Below are 20,461 nucleotides of genomic sequence, written 5' to 3'. Positions count from 1 at the left end.
CACAGAATTGTGCATCATGATATGGATTAATTGGTATGTTGAGAAAGAGGTACAGTTGCCCTAAGAAGTGATGGCAGAATAACCAGAAGATTTCGGTCAGCGATAATGCACGTACTGTTCCTCATAGCTTTTCAAGGTGAAACCTGTTTTGTAAAATTGTTACAGAAAACAACAAGTAAATGCCAAAGCACCTAAATATTTCAAAATTGTAGGAAGCAATTTGTTAATTATGATGAGGAAATCCTAAATGGCACAATATTCAAGTCGCCTATGGTGCGTGCTTCTGTGGCACAGTTTTCTATGATACGGCAAGGTGCCAGACCCCCCCCAAAAAGAACCACACGCATAAAATACTTATGGCTTGGGCGCGGGAAGATTTGAAATGCGCGGACAAATTCCCCTGGCGGTCAGCGCACTCCCATGTTTGTAAACAAAGATGGTGACCACTTCAGCTCCAACTGTGGACTTTTTTCTATCTTATGAGGAGGTTAAACTTCATCAAATTCATTGTGTTAAGTAATGAAACATTAAAGATTCTTTCGGTTTTGTGACTAGTTTATAGGTTTGTTCGTAAAACCGCTATGAAGGGGTTAGTGACGAAGCACCTATCTCTGAGCTAAGACAAAGTATAATGCCTCCCAGTATCATTATCACGTATATAAGAATGATTATTAATGTGTTAAATGTGATTTTTGTTTACACTTGAGCATACAAACTTTATCAAATAAACTTCTTCAATCAGTGCTTGACCAGGCAGCCTTCACCATCTTTAATGTTTTGGTCGGGCAGCTGATCTGTGTCTACTTGGCCGAGCTTTTTTTCGCTCGATCTGCAGCACATGTTATTACCCAAGTAGACACAAGGCTGATCACCCTCCCTTTATTTTGTGCCTATTGTTGCGTGTAATACATGCATTGACTGATTGCCTGATTGTGTGCGTGGGAAAAGTGGGGTGAAAAGGGGGACTTTGGGCAAACGTCCAGAACCAAATACCATTTTTCCAATAGGTTTAGTTATTTCTGTGGCATGGTTTTCAATGGCACAGGTGTGGTCCTGAACCAGTTAGCCACTCCTTAGGCGACTTGACTGTAATTGAAATTTCAGAACTATCGCTCAGGGACAATCAGGAATAATTTGTGGAATTCAAATCTAATAGGGTAACAGGCAATAATACAGGTATCTCAGTAGCGTAAGACTGAAAAGAAAAGGACTATAATAAACAATTAAAAATAGTCATTACACTATGTAAAATTATTTTCATTGCATTGCTAGGGAATAATTTAGTCACTTATTTCCATTTCTGTTGTCTCCGTGGATGACGACGGAAAGTGGGAAGGTGGCGTAAGTTAGTAGGCTATTTTAAATGGTTCAGTCAACAAGCATGAAAGGAGACAACTTGTACTCAAAGACATGCACTTATTGCACTGCGCTTGGCCGGTTTTCCTTCAAGAAAAATCTCTGTAAGACTTAATATAAGCCAGAGGACAATCAGTGAATGAAATATGAAGAAAGAACCTCAAATATTTGCCGAGAGTCAGAGCTCGTTAGAGAATGCCAAAATGTGTCATAGTTTATGCTGTGTTTTTGTGATGCTTTCAGACTGGTAAAGACTGGTCAAGACTAGTCCCACAGCTGTTCTGGCAACACAGTTTCAGAAAAATCAGACTAGACAGGACTGGTCTTAAGCGGTCCTGTCCCCGAGCCAGGACTGGGTTTTTCTTAATCGTGCGCACAAAAGATGCATAGTACCACTGGGCAACAAGGACAGGCAGGAGCGTTACTTGCCCAGGGTAAATAGCTGATACGGCAAAGATGGCCAACAGAAGTGAAAGTTAGATATCATTTTAAAAATAGAATTTTGCACAAAAAGCAGTCAACAGTGACATAGGACGGTTATATAAATGTAGATACTACTGGAAATGAATACTTGTTTAAACCTGAATTGAAAAAGATGATTACTTATGGCTGAAGTAATAAGGTAACAGTGTCTGGAGAGAAGTTTTAATTTCAAGAGTTTCTGTGTATCCATCTATTGCCAGAAGCCATAATCCTGTAAGGGGTGGCCACAAACATATTGCCTCCATGTCGGCCAGTCCCCTGCCATTTCACTGCCCTGATCCCAGCTTTCACCTCCCTCCCTTATATACCTCTCCACTCCATCCCTCCACCTCATCTTTGGCCTCCCCCTCCCTCCCATACACTCCCCTGATCAGTCTCTCATTCTCTCCATGTGGCCAAACCACCTCAGTTTGTTTCTCCTAATGCTTCTTATTGCTTCCATATCCACATGACAATGCTCCTTCATTTCCTCATTTGTCAGTCTCTCTCTCCATGTAACTCCTCATGCTCCTCTCAGATAACTCATTTCCACTGCTCTCACTCTTGACTCATGTCCTCCAAAAAGATCCAAGCTTCACTTCCGTATGTTAGAGTTGGTATCACAATACTGTCATGCAGTAACTTTTTTACTTCCATGCTCACTTCCTAGTTTATCATCATTGCTTTCAAAGAATCAGGAACCTTTGTTCCATGTTGTACTCCTTCAATCACTTCACCCTGTAAACTTCAATCCTTACTCATTGCACTTCCCAAATGCTTAAACACACCCACATGAATGTGGCACATATGCTAAACCAATCAGCACCCACGACGGGGTCGCTGGCTCACCGCTGGTACCCATGCCCCGTAGTTGCCAATTTGGCACCGTTGGCACTAGATCTAGCACTTTTCATAATTTAGTGCCAATAAATATTAGATTATCTTCTTTATTTAGTGCATTTTGAAGGCCAATGTAGTGCAAAAATTTGAACAGTTCACCTATAGCTAAGTTGAGCTTAGCACTTTTGAAGATTTCTGCTTGCCAATACTGCATGCACTGTCAGCCAGTATTACTTGTGAGTGTCTGGCTTTGTGAGCGGGACCTTTCGATAGTTTGGAAACTTTGTCGTGCTATTTTAACCCCCTGACTTCGATTAAGGTGGCACGAGCGAGACCCCTGTTGTGGCAATCTACGCAAAAGTTACGCATTTTCAGTGCAATAATTTTTGTATTAATAAACAAGATAAGAAAAAATAAAACATGCACAAGAAAGTGAAACTTTTCTTCTTACCTATGAGCATGTCAGGGAATGTTTAGATGCCCCAATGATGCCGTAGAGAATGATGGAAGCAACGCCATTTTCTGTGTTTTTTGCATCGCTGCAGCTGTCTGTCATGCACCACCACCCACACCGTCATTCACCCCACTTCACAAAAGTTATCCATTCTCAATGCAATAATTTTCATATTAACCCCTAAAGTACTCTGACTGACGATCGTCAGTTTGCTATTTTGCCATGTAGAGTCCCATGACTGACGATCATAAGTCTGTCAAAAACTGCGGAGTACTAAGCCAGCCCCTTTTATGATGTAAATGGTTCCTGTCCAATTGGAACTAAAGGTTGAGGTGATGGGAAGGAAGATCCCGCCCCCTAACCAGGTCTGTGGGGGGACCATCCAACCACATCTCCACATCCCTCTGGCAGATTGCATACTGCCAGCTCTGTCCCCTCCCACCCAAACTACTCACCAACACCACATCTACATTGTATGGGGAAGGGTGTCTCATGCCTCCTCCACCTCCCTCTACTTCCCCCTTTATATCCAATGATGCGGCAACTTCCCTGCTATGATCTCTTTGTTTCCTCCCACCATAATACCCCCCATACCACCTCCCTTACATTGGGAGGGGTGTCTCATCCCCCCTCACCCTCACCAGAGACCCCCCACCCTTCCTCCACCTGCCATTATATCGAATGATGCGGCAGTTTCCCTTTCTGATCGCTTAGTGTGTTTCCTCTCACCATAATACTCCCCAAACCACCTCCCAAGCATTGAGCGTGTGTCTCATCCCCCCTCACCCCCACCCGAGACCCACCCACCCCACCGCTTTCTTCCTGCCTCTCTATCCTTTGTTCCAAATGTTACGTGGCAATTTCCCTGCCATGATCAGCCTGTGTCTGTGTACTCTCACAATTTTTTTTTTTTTTTTTTACTCATGCTTATTCCTGCACCTAGTTCCATCAATGGAAAGATATTTTACATTGATATCATTAATATTGGCAAGATTCTTTAGCGAAAATCATTTTTTTGCTGAATTTTTTGAGTTTTGATTTTTCTTTTTTTTATGCAGTCTCTAAATTTAGTTTCATTAATGGAAACATATTTTACTTTGATTTCATTGATTTTGGTAAGATTCTCAAGCAAAAATTAGGTTTCCGATGATGTTTTCGTGTTTTCTCACCGTGAGGGGGTACTTTTATAATCTTTGATGAGCAGTTTTCTGGTAACCATTAGCCTAGGGGACTGAGATTGGCATTTTCAGGTGTGTAAATTCAAGCTCTTCAGATCTGTAAGAAAAAATTTTACCATGGTAAAACTTGAAAAATCAACACCGAATTACGGCTGGGGAAGAAGATAGCTTCAGAAAAATGCAGTCTTTAGGGGTTACTATACAGGATAAAAAAAAAAAAAAATGAAGCATGCACAAGAAAGCAAAACCTTTCTTCTTACCTTTGAGCATATCAGTAAATGTTTAGATGCTCCTGCGATGCTGTAAAGGGAGGTTGATGCAATGCCATTTTTGGTGTTTTTGTGTGTTGCTTTAGCTGTCCGTCGCACACCACCACCCACACTGCTGCTCACTGCACTTCATTTCCCAACCATGCACCACTATACGCATCACTTTCTTTGCATTATCTCGAATGGTTCCCCTAGCACTCCAAAATCATTATTTTACATCCATCCATCCATCTACAATCCAGTCCAATGTTTCCCCATGAGGAGTGACCTCCCTCACTCATCCCTAAGTGGCATTACGTGAGCGATAAACCTGCACCGGCTCAATCCGATCGGAGCGCCTTAATTATTCACTAAACCACCAGGTGCCATAATTTGGTTATATGGTTACCACCCAATGTAGTAAATGGTTTCCTGTATTTGGTTTGTCTCTCAGTGTAGAGTCACTCATAGGCAGAATGAAGAGGAAAAAATGAAGACAAAACATTATAAAATATAGTAGTGTGATACTGAACTTTGAAAAACTACTCACTAATAGTAAATTAATGCCAAACTCATTGAAGATATTTACATAGCCTACAACAGACACTTTCATTTCCCTTATATTTTAGTCACTTACTCTCTGTTACTTATTTACATTTGTTCAATCACTTTTCTAGAGAGGCTTGAAGTTGAGCGTGTGAAAGTCACGATGGTGTAACAGGCGAGTTGGCACTGCTTGGAGCGTGGTGTGCTGGTTTTTTTTCAGAGGCTTTACAGTATATTCCACACTAGAATCGCTATTGCTAGTAGGTGCATACTTCCTTTTCTGTGGAATACGACCTCTAGCACCTTTTTTCTTGATAACGACAAGCGAAGTTGAGGGCTAGGGCAAACGCAATGAACCATCTGCAGATCCCATGACTTCCTGAAGCAAACTGGGCTCACATGGGTACGTAATGCGTCATGTGGTGTGAGGGATGCTAAAAAGATGACCTGGCAACCTCAAACATGGGCAAATGAATACACAAAGTACTTACGCTAAAATACAGGGCACAACTTTCGAAATTGTTGCGTGGATTTTAAGTGGAGTATCACATCCTGTCAATTGGACCTTTTAAAGGGAACTTCACAGCCAGGAGGTTAAGGTGTACATGTGTAAATACACCTAGGTTAAGATAGGTTCATGTATATTGTATCATTAAACACATTAAATATAATTTGCTTATAAAATATTTAGTGCTTAGGGTTGACCAATAATACTTGCTAGACACTGTGATTGCATTTGGGTGATTGACCATGATTGCTAGAAACTTTGTGGCAGGTTTCTCCAGTCATTCGGCAGTTTCTGCTCTTTCGGCTCCTGTTTGGTCCCGAAGATGCCAAATGAGAGGACATTTGCACCCAGCGCTAATTGACTTAGGACCTACTGTACACACAGAATTGCTATGGGAGAGTTGTTTCTTTGCTTTGTGTTTCTAAGTGAATTTTTGGGGCAAGAAGTAACTGGCAACTCCACTGGTGTTGGCGGGAGGTTGTGAAACACTCAGCACGTCAGTGCTTGACCAGAAGCGAGAATGGAAGTATATGTTTCCGTCGCTCCGAGCTTGCATCTCCCTCTTTTTTCGTATGCATTACTGTTTGCCTTGTTATTTTCCTAGAGTTGAGTTGTCATGCCTGGAAAGTACTGCTCAAGGCATGAGAGGGTCCATATCATTGCAAGGAGGCAGGATAATGTCCCTATCAACATGATTTGTGAACTTACTGGACGCGCAAAATCGACCGTCATGAAGATTCTTGCTGCAGCACGGCCTGCCACCTGATGTCGTACCAGAGCACGAGCATGACAGTGGAAAGAAGAGGACGACTTCCAAAGGTACAGATGCGCTTCTGAAGAGAGACGTATTCAAGAATCCTCGACTGACAGCAGCAGAATTGAAGAGAATGCATCTCCAGCTGTTACAAGACGTCTCAATTTGAACTATCCAACACCTCTTGCAGAAGGAGCTGGGTTTGCCAAGCCACACCGCAGCCAAGAAACCGCTTCTCGCTGACTGCATGAAGAAGCAGCGTATTCAGTATGCCAAGAAGTATGCACACTGGACATGGGATGAGTAGATAAAAGTTGTGTTTTCCAATGAAAGCACGTTTCAAGTGTTCCAGGTGCGTTCTGCCAAGGTTCGTCGCCCTTCCTTTTGTAATCGATACGACCCTGCATACACAGTGCCGACTGTTAAGCACCCACAATCAGTAATGGTATGGGGATGTTTCTCAGGTGGAATGGGAAGGGGAGGCTTCTACTTTCTTCATAAGAACATGATGACGAATGGTGGCCGGTACATTCAAGTCCTGAAAGATCACTTGTTAAACTTTATTGGTATTCATGGGTGCAACTTTTTCATGCACGATTTGGCTTCTTGTCACAAGTCAAGAAAGGTGACAAAATGGCTTCAGGATAATCGGATTGAGGTCCTTGACTGGCTTGGCAACAGTCCAGATCAAAATCCAATAGAAAACTCTTGGGCAGAGATGAAGAAAATCATGGCAGAGAAGAAGACACCCAATCTGGACAACCTCAAGACTGAACTGACAAATGTTTGGTGCAAAGAAATGTCCTTAGATTGCTTTAGAGATCTATGTGATTCCATGCCAAAATGCATCCAACTGGTCATGAAAAACAAGGGAAACATGGTTTTATATTAATGAATGGCATTTCGTGAACAAACATTGTGATATACTATGATTTCGGTGTTTTTTAATACCTTGTGGGGGGAGGTCCTAAGTCAATTTGCAGTAACTGTACTATATTTCCTGTACATATTGCTCACGGGGAAGAGCAGTATTTAGGTAAACAATACCATAAAGCAGTATACTGTATAAATGTTGTTACTGTGGATGTCTTGGGGGAGGCGGTGGCTCAATCGGTAGAGAGGTGGCTTGCGGTCCTACCGGACCCAGGTTCAAATCCCCGCTGGGGCAGGGAACAGTTTAAGGATTTGAATTTCATTACGGCAGACTTTACCGATCTACCAGAAGACCCGCCGACATGTCGTAAAAATACCCCCGCTAATACCAATACACCAGTCCTGTATGAGACAGCCCTAGCATGTATTCAGTATGGACGGTGGGTGTTAGCGCCGAAGTGGTGACATGTAGAGGTGTACGATATATAGGAGGACTACTGGGCCTTGGGAGCAGGCTGAGAAGCCTATGCCCAGAGTCGAGCACATTTAAAAAAAAAAAAAAAAAAAAAAAAAAAAAGAGAGAGAGAGAGAGAGAGAGAGAAAACCACAGTACAGTGAAAGCTCGATTATCCATGTTCGGAATATCCAGATTTCCGCATATCCGGGCTGTGATTTAATGATGCTGTGGTATGGTAATACATAAAATTATTCATGCGATAGCTCCTGTCTAAACAGTGAGTGTCCAGTTGCTAGCGAGCGAGCCAAGGGTAAATTGGAGTGAGTCTGCCCACCACCCACACCTCCCACTCACGAATTACTCCCGAGGGTGGTAGGGTAGAGTTTGATGAGACAGTTGATAAGTAAGTGAAGCCACCACCAGAGAGATGCTCTTGCTTGCTCGTTTGCTAAACATATGCTTTACTTTCAGCAGTAGAAGCACCTTACCAAATCAGTTCTTCTTCTTCCTGATAGTCTGCTATATTTTTCTGATAATTATTTCAGGGGTGATAAATAAATGTTTATTGTTAAACTTTCTCCCCATTGTTTTCGGCTGTTCCAGTGTGACAATTCTTTCTTGATTTGTCAGCATAATGGTGGAAGGGACAGTCCTAACCAAATTGTTTAACTAAACGTAACCAAACTTTTTTTTTTTTTTTTTTTTTTTTTTTTTTTTAAATGCTTGGAAGAAGGAATCAAAGGCCACCAGCCCTCAAAAACTGTTCCTTTCAAGAGAAAAACTAAATACAAGAGAGAGCCAAATTTAAGATCCGATCATTTCAAGATACCTGGACACATTGCATTTGAAAAATTCGAGATCATAGCTAACAGGAAATACAGAGAGAGAGAGAGAGTTTCAGAGTTGACCTGTTGCATAAATGAAGGACTGGGAGTAATGGTTAACTCTTGCATTAGGGAGTTGGACAGAAAAGGGATGAGAGTTTGCTGCTAGACAAGTGCTATGCGCCTGTCGTAGAGGTGGAGGAATGCAAGCAGACAGTTCAGAGGAGCAGTGACCAATGAAGTAGCGATAGAAAAGAGATAAAGATGCAACAGTGCGGCGAAGAGACAGAGGTTGAAGGGAGCCAGTAAGAGGAGGAGAGTTAATGAGACGAAAAGCTTGTGACTCCACCCTATTGAGAAGAGCTGTATGTGGGGAGCCTCCCCACACATGAGAGTTGTACTCTAAACAGGGGTGGATAAAACCCGTGTATAGAGTCAACAATTGTGCAGAGGTAAAGAAGGAACGGAGTCGGCCTGGCACACCTGATCTCTTGGAATGCAGATTTTACAAGAGATATAATATGATCTTTCCAAGATAAGTCCAGAGTGAATGAAACCCCAAGCATGCTCAAGGATGATGCAGGATTAAGCTGAATATTATTAAACATTGTTGGGTATACCTATGGAAGAGTTTGATGGGTTGATAGGTGTAAGAACTGGGTCTTTGATGCTATCTATCTATCTGTTGCCAGACGCCTCAATCCCGTTTGGGGTGGCCACAAACAAATCGCCTCCAAGTCGCCCTGTCCCCCGCCATTTCACTACCCTGCTCCCAACTCACACCCCCCTCTCTCATATACCTCTCCACCCCATCCCTCCATCTCATCCTCGGTCTCCCCCTCCCTCTTCCACCCTCCACCTCACTCACATACACTCTCTTCGTCAGTCTTTCACCCTCCATCCTCTCCACATGGCCAGTCTTTGATGCATTAAGAACAATAAGATTATTTTTACTCCAGTCAGAGATATGAGCAAAGTCAGACATTAGGTGTGCCATAGCCTCATCCCTTGTTTGTTGAAGTAACTGCTGAGATGGACGTTGTGGGAACCAAAATGGGAAAGTGAAGGGTAGAGTCATCAGTGTACTAGTGGATAGGTTTAGAGTTGCAGCTTAGATGGTCATTGATGAATAAAAGGAAGAGAGTTGGTGATAGGACAGAGCCCTGAGGAACACCACTGTTGATTGATTTAGGAGGAGAATGATGGCCATCTACAACAGCGGCTATAGAACGACCAGAAAGGAAGATATAGATGAAGGCACAGACAGAAGGATAGAAACCGTAAGAGGGCTGTTTGGAAATTAAAGATTTATGCCAGACTCGATCGAAAGCCTTTGAGATATTATGTGCAATGGCAAAGCTTTCGCCAAAGTCCTGAAAGGAGGATGACCAGGAGTCTGAAAGGTAGGTGAGAAGATCGCCAGTGGAGTGTCCCTGACGGAACTCATACTGACGATCAGATAGAAGATTGTGACAGGATAGATGCTATTAAATTTTTCTATTAAGAATTGACTCAAATACTTTTGAGACACAGGATGTTAAAGCAATGGGATGATAGTTAGCGGGTTGGGAATGGTCACCCTTCTTTGGGACTGGCTGAATGAGAGCAAACTTCCAGCAAGAAGGAAAGGTACAAGTTGATAGACAAAAGTGAAAGAGTTTACCTTGGCAGGGTGTAAGCACAAAAGCACAGTTCTTGAGAACAACAGGAAGGACTCCATCAGGCCCATAGACCTTGTTAGTATTAAGGCCTGTGATGACAGAAGATACATCAGCTGAAGAAATTTTAATGTCAGCCATGAGGAAGTCTGAGGGGGGAACTGATGGAGGAACAGCACTGGAATTGTCTAAGGTGGAATTGAAAGAGTAAGTCTGAGTGAAGCAATCTGCCTTATCAGTAGAAGAAATAGCTACAGAACCATCAGAATAGAAAAGAGGAGTGAAGGATGGTGAGGTAATGTTGTTAGAAAGGTTTTTGGCAAGGTGCCAGAAGGAGCGGGAAGAATTCGAGTTGGAGAGTTGAAAGCACTTAGTACTGATGAAATTATTTTTAGCAGAGCGAAGAACAGACTTAACACGGTTCCGGGCAGAAATGTAAAAAAGATGGGGTTTGGGGGTGGGTTGGCTCCGGTACCTCTTTATAGGCCCTCTCCTTGTTGCAGACAGCATTAGAACAAACGTGATTAAACCAAGGCTTTCTTGCATTAGTCAAAGGATACGAGAAAGGAATGTATGCTTCCATGCCCGAGAGAATAACCTCTGTAATGCGCAAGGCATACACAGATGGCTCCCAGCCACGGAAGCAATAATCATTCTATGGAAAATCAAAGAAGTACTGTCTGAGGGCCCCCCAATCTGCACCTCCAAAGTGCCACAGATGCCATTTCTTTGGAGGGTCCATATGTCGTACCGGGCCGATAGGACAGGTTAAGGTAATAAGGTTTTGATCGGAGGAGCCCAACGGAGAGGAAAGATTAACAGTTTAAGCAGAAGGATTAGTTGTAAGGAAGAGGTCAAGTATGTTGGAGCTCCTTCCAAGGCAGTGAGGGATACATGTAGGGTGATGTGCAGGCTGCTCTAGGTCATTAAGGATAGAAAAGATGTAGGCTTGTTCACCTGGTGCATCAGTGAAAGGAGAGGAGAGCTGAAGGTGGTGGTGATCATTGAAATCTCCTAGAATGGAGATTTCAGAGAAAGGAGAAATGGATAGAATGTGTTTCATCATAGAAGTAAGATAGTAAAAAGTTTTTGATAGTAGAATTAGGGGGTAAGTAAACAGCGCAGATATATTTAGGGAATGACAAGAAAGCCGAAGCCAGAGAGTAGAGAGTTCAGAAGAATCAAGGTCAGGGACACGAGAGCAAGATAAATCGTTGCGTATATATACACAACATCCACCTTTGGCTTGGAAATGAGTATAGAGAAAGTAGGAGGTAGTAACCATATAATCAAATTATGGCACCTGGTCGTTTAGTGGGCAATTAAAGTGCTCCAATCGGATTGAGCCTGTGCAGGTTTCTATCTGAGGGGTAGTTGGGTTTTATTGCTCACGTAATGCCACTCACGGATGAGCAAGGCTGGTCACTCTCATCTTAAATGTCAGGACCAACTTGCCCAGCCCCGGGCTCCAACGCTTCTCATGAGGCAAAACAGGATTAGGTGATGATGATGATTAGTTTTAGAAGACAGGGGTGTTTTAGGAAGGGAAGAGGTTCTGTAGATCATTTATTCGTTCTTAGGTCTAAAGTGGAAACGTTTCAAGAGAAGGGAAAGAAGTTGTATGCGGTCTTCATGGAATTGAAGAAAGCATATGACAGAGTGGATAGACAAGGAATGTGGAGAATATTCAGACTATATGGAGTAAATGCGAGGTTGTTGAATGCCATGAGTCTGTATGAGTTTGCTAAGGCTGCAGTTCATGTAGATAGTGAACTGAGTGAATTTTTCTGTCTGAATGTTGGATAGAAACAGGATATGTCATGTCTCCATGGTTGTTCAGTCTGTATATGGATAAATTTATAAAAAGAGATACAAGGTAGAGCAGAGGATGTTGGAGCTGCTTTAATGAGAGGGGGCAACATTTGGAAACTTCCTGTATTGTAGTTTGCAGTTGATACTGTATTGTTAGGTGAATACGAAGGAGAATTGCAATGCTTGGTGAATGAGTTTGGGAGAGTGTGTTAACGGAATCTAAAGGCGAATGTAGGGAAGAGTAAAGTTATGGCCTTTGAGAGAAATGAATTCACTGAATGTATATTAGGTTGGATGATGAGAAAATGGAAAATATGAGTGCATTTAAGTACTTAGGTAATGTGATGAGTAAGGATGGAAGTTTGGAGGATGAAGTGCCTTAAAGAGTAGAGCAAGGAAGGAAGGGTGCTGGATCTTTGAAAGCAGTGAAAAGAAACAGGGAAGTGAGCATGGAAGTAAAAAAGTTGCTGCATGTTAGTATTGAGATACCAAGTCGGACATGTTTAAGTGAAGCTTGGACCTTGTCGGAAGGACACAAGTCAAGCATGAGAGTAGCAGAAATGTTATTTTAGAGGAGCATGTGGAGTGACAGACTGATAAATGAGGAAGTGAAGGAGCATTGTGGTGTGGATGTGGAGGTGATAGAAAGCATTAGGAGAAATACGTTGAGGTGGTTTGGCCATGTGGAGAGGATGGAGAGTGAGAGACTAATGAGGAGAGTATGTGAGTGAGGTGGAGGAGGGGAAAGGGAGGGGGAGGTCGAGGATGAGATGGAGGTTATGGAGTGGAGAGGTATATGAGAGTGGGGGGTGTGAGCTGGGGGGAGGACAGTGATATGGCAGGGGACTGGGTGACATGGAGGTGATTTGTTTGTGGCCACTCCTTATGGGATTAGGGCATCTGGCAATAGATAGATAGATGGATTTCCATCCTAAATCAGTTGCTCATTTACTTAACTTTTCTACCACTTATTACTAATTATGCACTTGGGAGTTAATTCTCTGTCTGTCAGTACTTATTTTTGCTCTTGTAGCTGTAGCAATCTACGGTAATTTTGTAGTGAGCACCACTTTCATTTTCTAGTGTATAGAGCACTGGAATGTTGCTTGCCATTCTCACCATAGTCACTAGTACACTAATTTATATTTTCTTACATATTAGGGGAAAGGCAAAGCATAGCAGGGAAAGGCAGGGTAATACTGTATAGGTAAAGTAAGGGAAGGTAGGGAGAGGCATGGCAATAGGAAGAGGGAAAGCAGGGTAGAATTGGGAGGGACAAGGTAGGGCGAGGAAAGATAGTGTACAGTAGAGAGAGGGAGGGAAGGGTAGGAAAAGGCAGACCATGGCAGGGAGAGACAGGGTAAGGAAAGGGAAGGAATGGTAGCAAAAGGCAAGACATGATGGCGCTACACATAACACTATGCCACAGGAGCATAACTGTAATCGATGTGACAGCATATTGCATGTGCTTATTTCACGAACATTTATTACTAATTTGGCAAGTCCAAGGTTATTATTGGCAGGGTAGGGCAGGGAAAGGTAAAGCATTGCAGGGTAAATGAAGAAAAGACAAGGCATGGCAGGGTATACGAAGGAAAGACAAGGCATAGCAGCGCAACACTTACTGCTTAAAATGCCAATTGAGTATTATTGCAGTCAAGATGACAACTCATTTTCCTTATATTTTTTGCATATTCTCACTAATACAGTACTTACTGTTATCACTTACTACTACAGTGTCACCTACAGTGAACAGAAGTTGCGTAATAATGATAAAATGCCAAATGAAGGAAAAAAGTAGCATGTGATAACACGAAAATAACCATTTATTTACTTATTTTTCTGCCACCAGTCATGAACATCGGTAATTTTCTTTCTTGTCAGTACGCCCATCCCCCGATGAAATGACAGTGTTGTGTCCCAGTGGGAGTGTTCGGTCAATGAGTATGTTGGATATCGAAGCAATTTTCCCCATAAGATACTGAAGGAAAGCCAGAGGTGCGTTCCAGACCCAAACCCAGACTTTTATTTACCTTACTCAGTCAATAGAGACTGACACAGAAAAACCATAGGTAATGTTATTATCATCACAAACATTACTATTTCTAAAAAATGGCACATTAACCCCTAAACCGCGGGGTTGTTTTGGTGCTCCTTGTGTGTCCCGTGGTGATATTCGCACTCCAACAGACTTTGTAAAAATATTTGCCAAAAATCAGTTATTAGTCCTAGATTATTATAATTAGATATGCCTATGGCACATACCTTTAGCTTTCTCCTGGGATGTTTGTTGAGCCTTCGTCAAGTACTGTAGGACTTGTGGAGACTTTTGAAGTTGGGTAACGAAGTCTCCACTTTACACTTCTCGACACCCCGTAATATGATTACCACAGCCTGATATTATCACTAGAAACATTATTCTATGATTTTCAAATAGTTTGGAATCCATACTCAAAAAAAAAAAAAAAAAAAAAAAAAATGAAAGCAATGAAAATTACAAGTGCGTACCAGTTTCCCTCTTGCGCTCGTTCGCTGCTGGTGTTCTGTCATTTATTATTCATTAAAACACTCACACTTTATATTTCTATTACTATATAACACTTATATATATATCTGCAGTCTTTATCCATAAGTTTCCTTCAGTAATAGTAGTTTATTGTCACTGTAGGCATTCAATTTCTCTTTCAGTAAAATACGTAGCATTCACTTTCTCGTCCTGTATAGTAACATTGAGAGCGAATCTGTCACTTTCACTTTCATAACTCATAGTATTCATACATGCTAAAGTGAAACTTTCGCTTTCATAACTCATAGTATTCATACATGCTAAAGTGAAACTTTCACTTTCATTACTCCTAGTATATAATACTCGTATTCTTATATTACTACTCTTTTACGTTTCTATTTACGTTCTCTATTTTATTTACATTATTTACATTTCTGTTTTATTACACTGTGTTATGCACTGTCACTTGCAGTAACTTATAAAACTATTTTCCACTGTTCACTTATATTTACATTCATTGCCTTCACGTGCTGTTTACACATTATTTACATTTCCACTTGCACTGTTTTAGTCACCAGAAAGATCGTAGACACTGTCATCATTTTCGTTGATAAATTAGCCAGTTCACGTTCCACAGCAGTCACTTAGCCCTTTACCGCTTTCCACATGAGGTTTAGTAGGGGTAGAGGTCACAGGGCCCTTTGCATTGGGCTAAAAAGCGGCGGAATTGGACTGGCGCGAATCCGAACTGGTTTCACCTTGAAAGACGACAGTAAACTGAATGCTGTGGTGGCCTAGGGGCAGTGAAAGGCTGCCAGTGTTAGCGTGGTGACAGCTGCTAATATATATGCTATGAAATGCTTGGCAGGAAATCTAGACAATACATAATAAATTAGGTAGTTCCAGGTGAATGTAAATATCACATAGGCTTCTCCCTTCCTTTCTTATATATATTTTTATTACGAGAATAGATTATACGGCATATTTCAAGGGGAAATAAACAGGGAAAATTAGCGAACGAGTGCACGTGAGGTGTTGTCAGGTAATAATTAGCCAATTCCAGGTGTATGGCACTATCACTTACCTTATTTCTTTTTTGTATATATTATTTTGTATAAGAATAGGGCATATGGCTTATTTCAATGGATGATATCAGTGGAAAATTCCGGGGAAGATTTACTTAGCGCAGCACGGCCTGGCAGGCGAGAGGAGAGGGTAATGGAGGGGGGGTAGGGAGGGGAGTCAAGAACGGGGAGAAATGACTAAATTGTCAACAATGGATGGGAGTTGATTAATAGTGCTGATTAGTGTTGGACATTGGCAATACTTATAGATGATACAAGCCACCACTTGAAAGCCCGGGCGAATTCAAAATAACTCAGAATCACAAAAGTGACGCCCAGCGGTATGATCCCTTGCTCCCAAGCATCATGAAAGTGATGCCCCGCGGTTAAGGGGTTAAACATCACATGCAGGAGGTTGGGGTGGTGGGACGTGGTGCTCAACACTGCTTCAGTCCAACTAAACAGCCAGGCAGGCTGCTGACAGTGCATTAAGCAGGGGTGGGGGAGGGCGAGGGGATGGGAAGACAAGTAAGGGTGGGGGAGGGTAGGGGGATGGGGAGACAAGCAGGGGTGGGGGAGGGAGACAAGTGGGGATCGGGGAGGGTGGGGACACAGGGAAGGAGTAGCACCATAGAGTAGGAAGAGTTTGGCCAACCGCTGTGCTGGGCGCCATCTTGCACCTAAACGTCACCAACCAGGCATATGAAAACAATACGCAAAGTACAAGTATCAACCCCTAGCCTTTTATTTCTATGCAGGTCTTATATACTGTGTATATATATATATATATATATATATACAGTAGAACCTCTCTCATTCGGACTATATGGGGGGAAGGGTTGTCCGAATTAGCAGATTGTCCGGACCATCAGGGTAATCTCCAGTTCATACCAAACTCTATCTACATATGGTATGTTTGTTAATTATTAACATATGTGGCATATGTCAACCCTACGTAACTGCAAAAGATGAAAGGATACCAGTAATAAAATAACAAAACTAATCATGTACGATAGTTTTGTATTGCATAATTTACAGGTAAGGCCATGACAAGAAACTAGCCAACATTTTAAATTGTAGTAAGTGACTAAGGCCCGTGTAGGCAAAAAAAGAAAATTAATTAATTAACTGTAATATTTGGAATAAAAATAAAACTTATGTAGGCAAAAAATACATTGTCATCTTTGGCATATTGAAAACACCCATATGGGCAAGAAGCTAATGTTTGATGTACAAGTAAAGCACATTTAGGTACAAAAAATAACCTACAGTAATCACTAAACACTGCAGAATATTCTGACCCATTTTTGTGTAAGCAAACTCCTCCTTTTAACACCTTTATTCATTACAGAATCAACACTTGCATTAAGGGGCATGGTAAGGAGGATTAACCTTTGAAATACAGCGTAAAAATATAAATGATTGTTGAACTAGTTGATGGAACGAATGCTAGCGTGTGTTTAAACAGGCGCCCATGTTGCGACCTAGCGTGATCTGAGACTAAACAAATGACGATCGCTTTCCGCATCGATACTGAAAATGACTTTAGAATTACTTTCAACATATTTTTGGAGCTTATTATTTTTAAATTTTGTCCGGATTAACAGAAATCCGGATTAAAGGGGTCCGGATTAAAGAGGTTCTACTGTATATATATATATATATATATATATATACAGTGGGGCACCAATTTTTGCGCCTAATTGGGTCCAAAAATAATGGGCAAAAGTGGAATTAGCGAAAGTTGGGGCATTGTCTTTATGGCAAAAAGGCTAATTGGTTCCCGGTTATCCTAAAGTAACATCAGATTTTCATTTTCACTTGCAATACAGTACATCAAATCACTATTGTACATTGCATTGTGAGATACAAACAATAAAAACTCAACTATCTTCCTTTTCATTTCATTATTATACTGCCGTTTCTTCACTCCAACACGATACTCTCTTTTAGCCTTGGCCTTTCCTCCCGACTTTGAATGTCCCGGCCACTTTTTATCACCACCACTGCCTTCCGGCCCTCCCCCCCACACCACCAGGCTCTACCCCCACACCACCAGGCCCTTTCCCCACACTACCAGGTATAGTAGAGGCCATTGAACCGTGAGAATCCAACACAATGGAGCTAGCACGCTCGTACACAATGGCGGGAATGGGTGGACAGAGTGTTGACATGACGTCATTCAAGATGGCGGTGGGTTGCGGGCGGGCAGTGCAGGAAATTCAAAGTTCAAAATATTGTCCCAAACCCAAAATTTGTGCGCGAAAATCGATTTTTTTCAAGCGAAAGTGGAAGTTAGGGAATATTTGGTGCATGTCGCGAAAGTGGATTCCGCGAATCCTGCTGTAGCGAAAGTTGGTGCCCCACTGTATATATATATATATATATATATGCAGAGACTTCACTTCACCGTAAAGATATGTATGCAAACTAACCACAGGAGAAATGAAAGAAGCGACAGTGAGTACTTTCATATATTACATCTTCAGAGAGAGAGAGACAGAAATGTAAAGGGTAGAGGTCTTTTATGCACACCCGCAGCAGGTAGTGGCACACAGAACAAAAGATGACCTGAATTTTTACCTGTGGCTTAACTTAAGGTCACCTGCAGCAGGGAGTGGAACACAACAAAGGATGACCTGAATCTAAAAATGGGTGATGGGTGATAGGTACACTCAATCCTCGTAAATCTCGGCAATTTGGGTCTGGACCACTGCCGTGATTTACAAATTCCGCAGTTCATAAATAATAACTCTTATGTGAAAAATGAATTTGGGTCTGGACTTTGGCCAACCCCCCACAGCACCCTACCTACACCTATCTAGGCACCATCAAACACAAACATACAAATTTAGGAATATTTAGTGCATGTATTTAACAGAAATAAGCAATGTTAAGGGATCTCACCTTAATCATATGACGATATTGCTTTAGTGAATGAAGTGGGTAGGTGTTGGGAAGAACTTAGAAGCTCTCAGCATGAGGTGGGGGTACTCCCTCATGCTGTTCTCCCTTCTCCAGCTCCTCTGCCTCCCTCAGGAAGCCCTCAAAGTCTGCCTCAGAGATGACAGATGCTACGTCATCCACGTCCTCAGTGTGTGAAGGGCCAGGCTGTGGTTCAGGCTTAGCTTCTGCCCTTACCCGGGCAAAATAGTGGGTGATGAGTTCCTGATGTTTCTCATTAACTCTGCGATTATGCAAGTCCTTGTAAAAATGCACAGCTTTTTCTTGGTAACCCATACTCTCAGTACACCTTTCCTAATCACATTCAGTGGATTTCACAATCTCCTTGGCCAGGTCTACGTAAACAAGCAAATCACTGAGCTCCTTCATGGAAGGTCTGCCACGTTCCTCCACATTCACTTCACTCACTTCACGGTTGGTCTCCCTTTCCAAGTGCTCGTCGTCCTCAATAACAGTCTCCACAACAGCCTCAGCATCATCAACCTTATCAGTAATCACGTCCATTATGTCACTAGCTGACACGTCACCACAGCCTTGCAGATTCCGAGCCAATTGAACAACAGCCTGTACGTTGTCCACAACACCCTGAGTTGGCGCATCTTCACTCGTGAATTTAGGCAGGAGAAAGCACCAGGCACTTGCAATTGTTGCAACACTAAGCTTGCCCCACGCCTATAGTAGTGTGTCTATAGAGTCCTTGATGTTAAATTTCCTCCAGAACTGGTACACAGATAACACCTCCCGACTTTCTCTCGGGTCAGGCTCAACAACACCCGCCTCTGCCTCACTGTCGCTGCTGTCTGCTGTGATCTCTCTTAGCAACTGCCCCGCTCCTGTGCATTGTCGATGACAGCTAAGGTGAACTGTGATCTCTCTTAGCAACTGCCCCGCTCCTGTGCATTGTCGATGACAGCTAAGGTAAACTGGCAATAAAATGACTGAGTGTAAAACAGCTTGGTGTTCGCTATTATCTCCTGGTCAAGCGGCTGGAGAAGAGAGGTGGTGTTTGGTGGGAAGAACATAACTTTGACCCTGGGGTGGCATGAGGTTAGGGCTTGTGGGTCAGCAGGAGCACTGTCCATGAGCAGCAGCACTTTAACACGCTTGCAATGAGCCTTCGCATCCTCGACAAATCTGACAAACCAGTCTAGAACCAAGCTTGTAGTAGCCCATGCCTTAGCCTGCTGATGCCAATACACCCCTGACTGATCCATGTTTTCAAGGTTGTGGAAGGCATGGGGTTTTCTTGTCATTAATAACAAAAGGCTTCATCTTGAATGTTCCCAATGCGTTGGTGCAAAAAAATCACTGTGTAGCGCCCCTTGTCAAGCTTCCTTCCCCAGGCCTGTTGGTGTTGACGTGGGATGTACGTGGTGCTAGGCAGCTTTTTCCACTGGAGTCCAGTCTCATCCATGTTGAAAACAGTTTCTGCCGTATAACCCCGCTCTTCCAAAACTGCCTGGAGGACGGTCAGAAAGTCCTCTGCCGCGGCCGCGGTAGCAGATGCTCTCTCTCCTGTGATGTGTACGTTCTTGAGGTGTTTTCTTGTCAGAAAGTTAGCCAGCCGCCCATGGCTAGCATGGAAGGGCTTAGGGGGGTTGATACCGAGCCATTGACTTGCCAATTTGTGAAAACTCTTAGCCTTCTCCCTGATGACTGAGCCGTCAACCGGAATATTCCTCCTTGCCTGCCTCAGGACGAACATCTCCAGACATCTTTCTGTCCAAATAACTGCCTCGTCTCTGCACCACACCCGGGTGTCAGTGAGCCCAGTCCCGTAAGCCTTGACGCACTTCTTCACCTTCTCCCTGTTCCTGTAGATCGTCCTTATGGTCGACTCATTCTTCCCAAATTCTTTCACCAGTTTTGAAAACTTCTCTCCCTTCTCAACATGATGAATGAGCTCAAAATGTTGACTGTATGACAAAGGCGGCAGCTTCTTGATGCCATACTGCTT

At 42.7% G+C, this 20,461-nt stretch overlaps 1 protein-coding gene across 1 annotated transcript in view; it reads left to right on the top strand.

Moving 5' to 3' along the window:
* LOC145400929 (uncharacterized) overlaps window positions 1-20,461 on the top strand; it is a 260,302-nt gene that overhangs the window by 188,433 nt on the left and 51,408 nt on the right. The gene's annotated exons all lie outside the window — the stretch shown is intronic.

The sequence above is a fragment of the Coenobita brevimanus genome, chromosome 54 (genome assembly GCF_032717465.1).
Source record: "Coenobita brevimanus isolate Jiangsu-jjx chromosome 54, ASM3271746v2, whole genome shotgun sequence".
In the NCBI taxonomy this organism is placed as follows: domain Eukaryota; kingdom Metazoa; phylum Arthropoda; class Malacostraca; order Decapoda; family Coenobitidae; genus Coenobita; species Coenobita brevimanus.
This window is presented reverse-complemented; position numbering and strand designations above follow the sequence as displayed.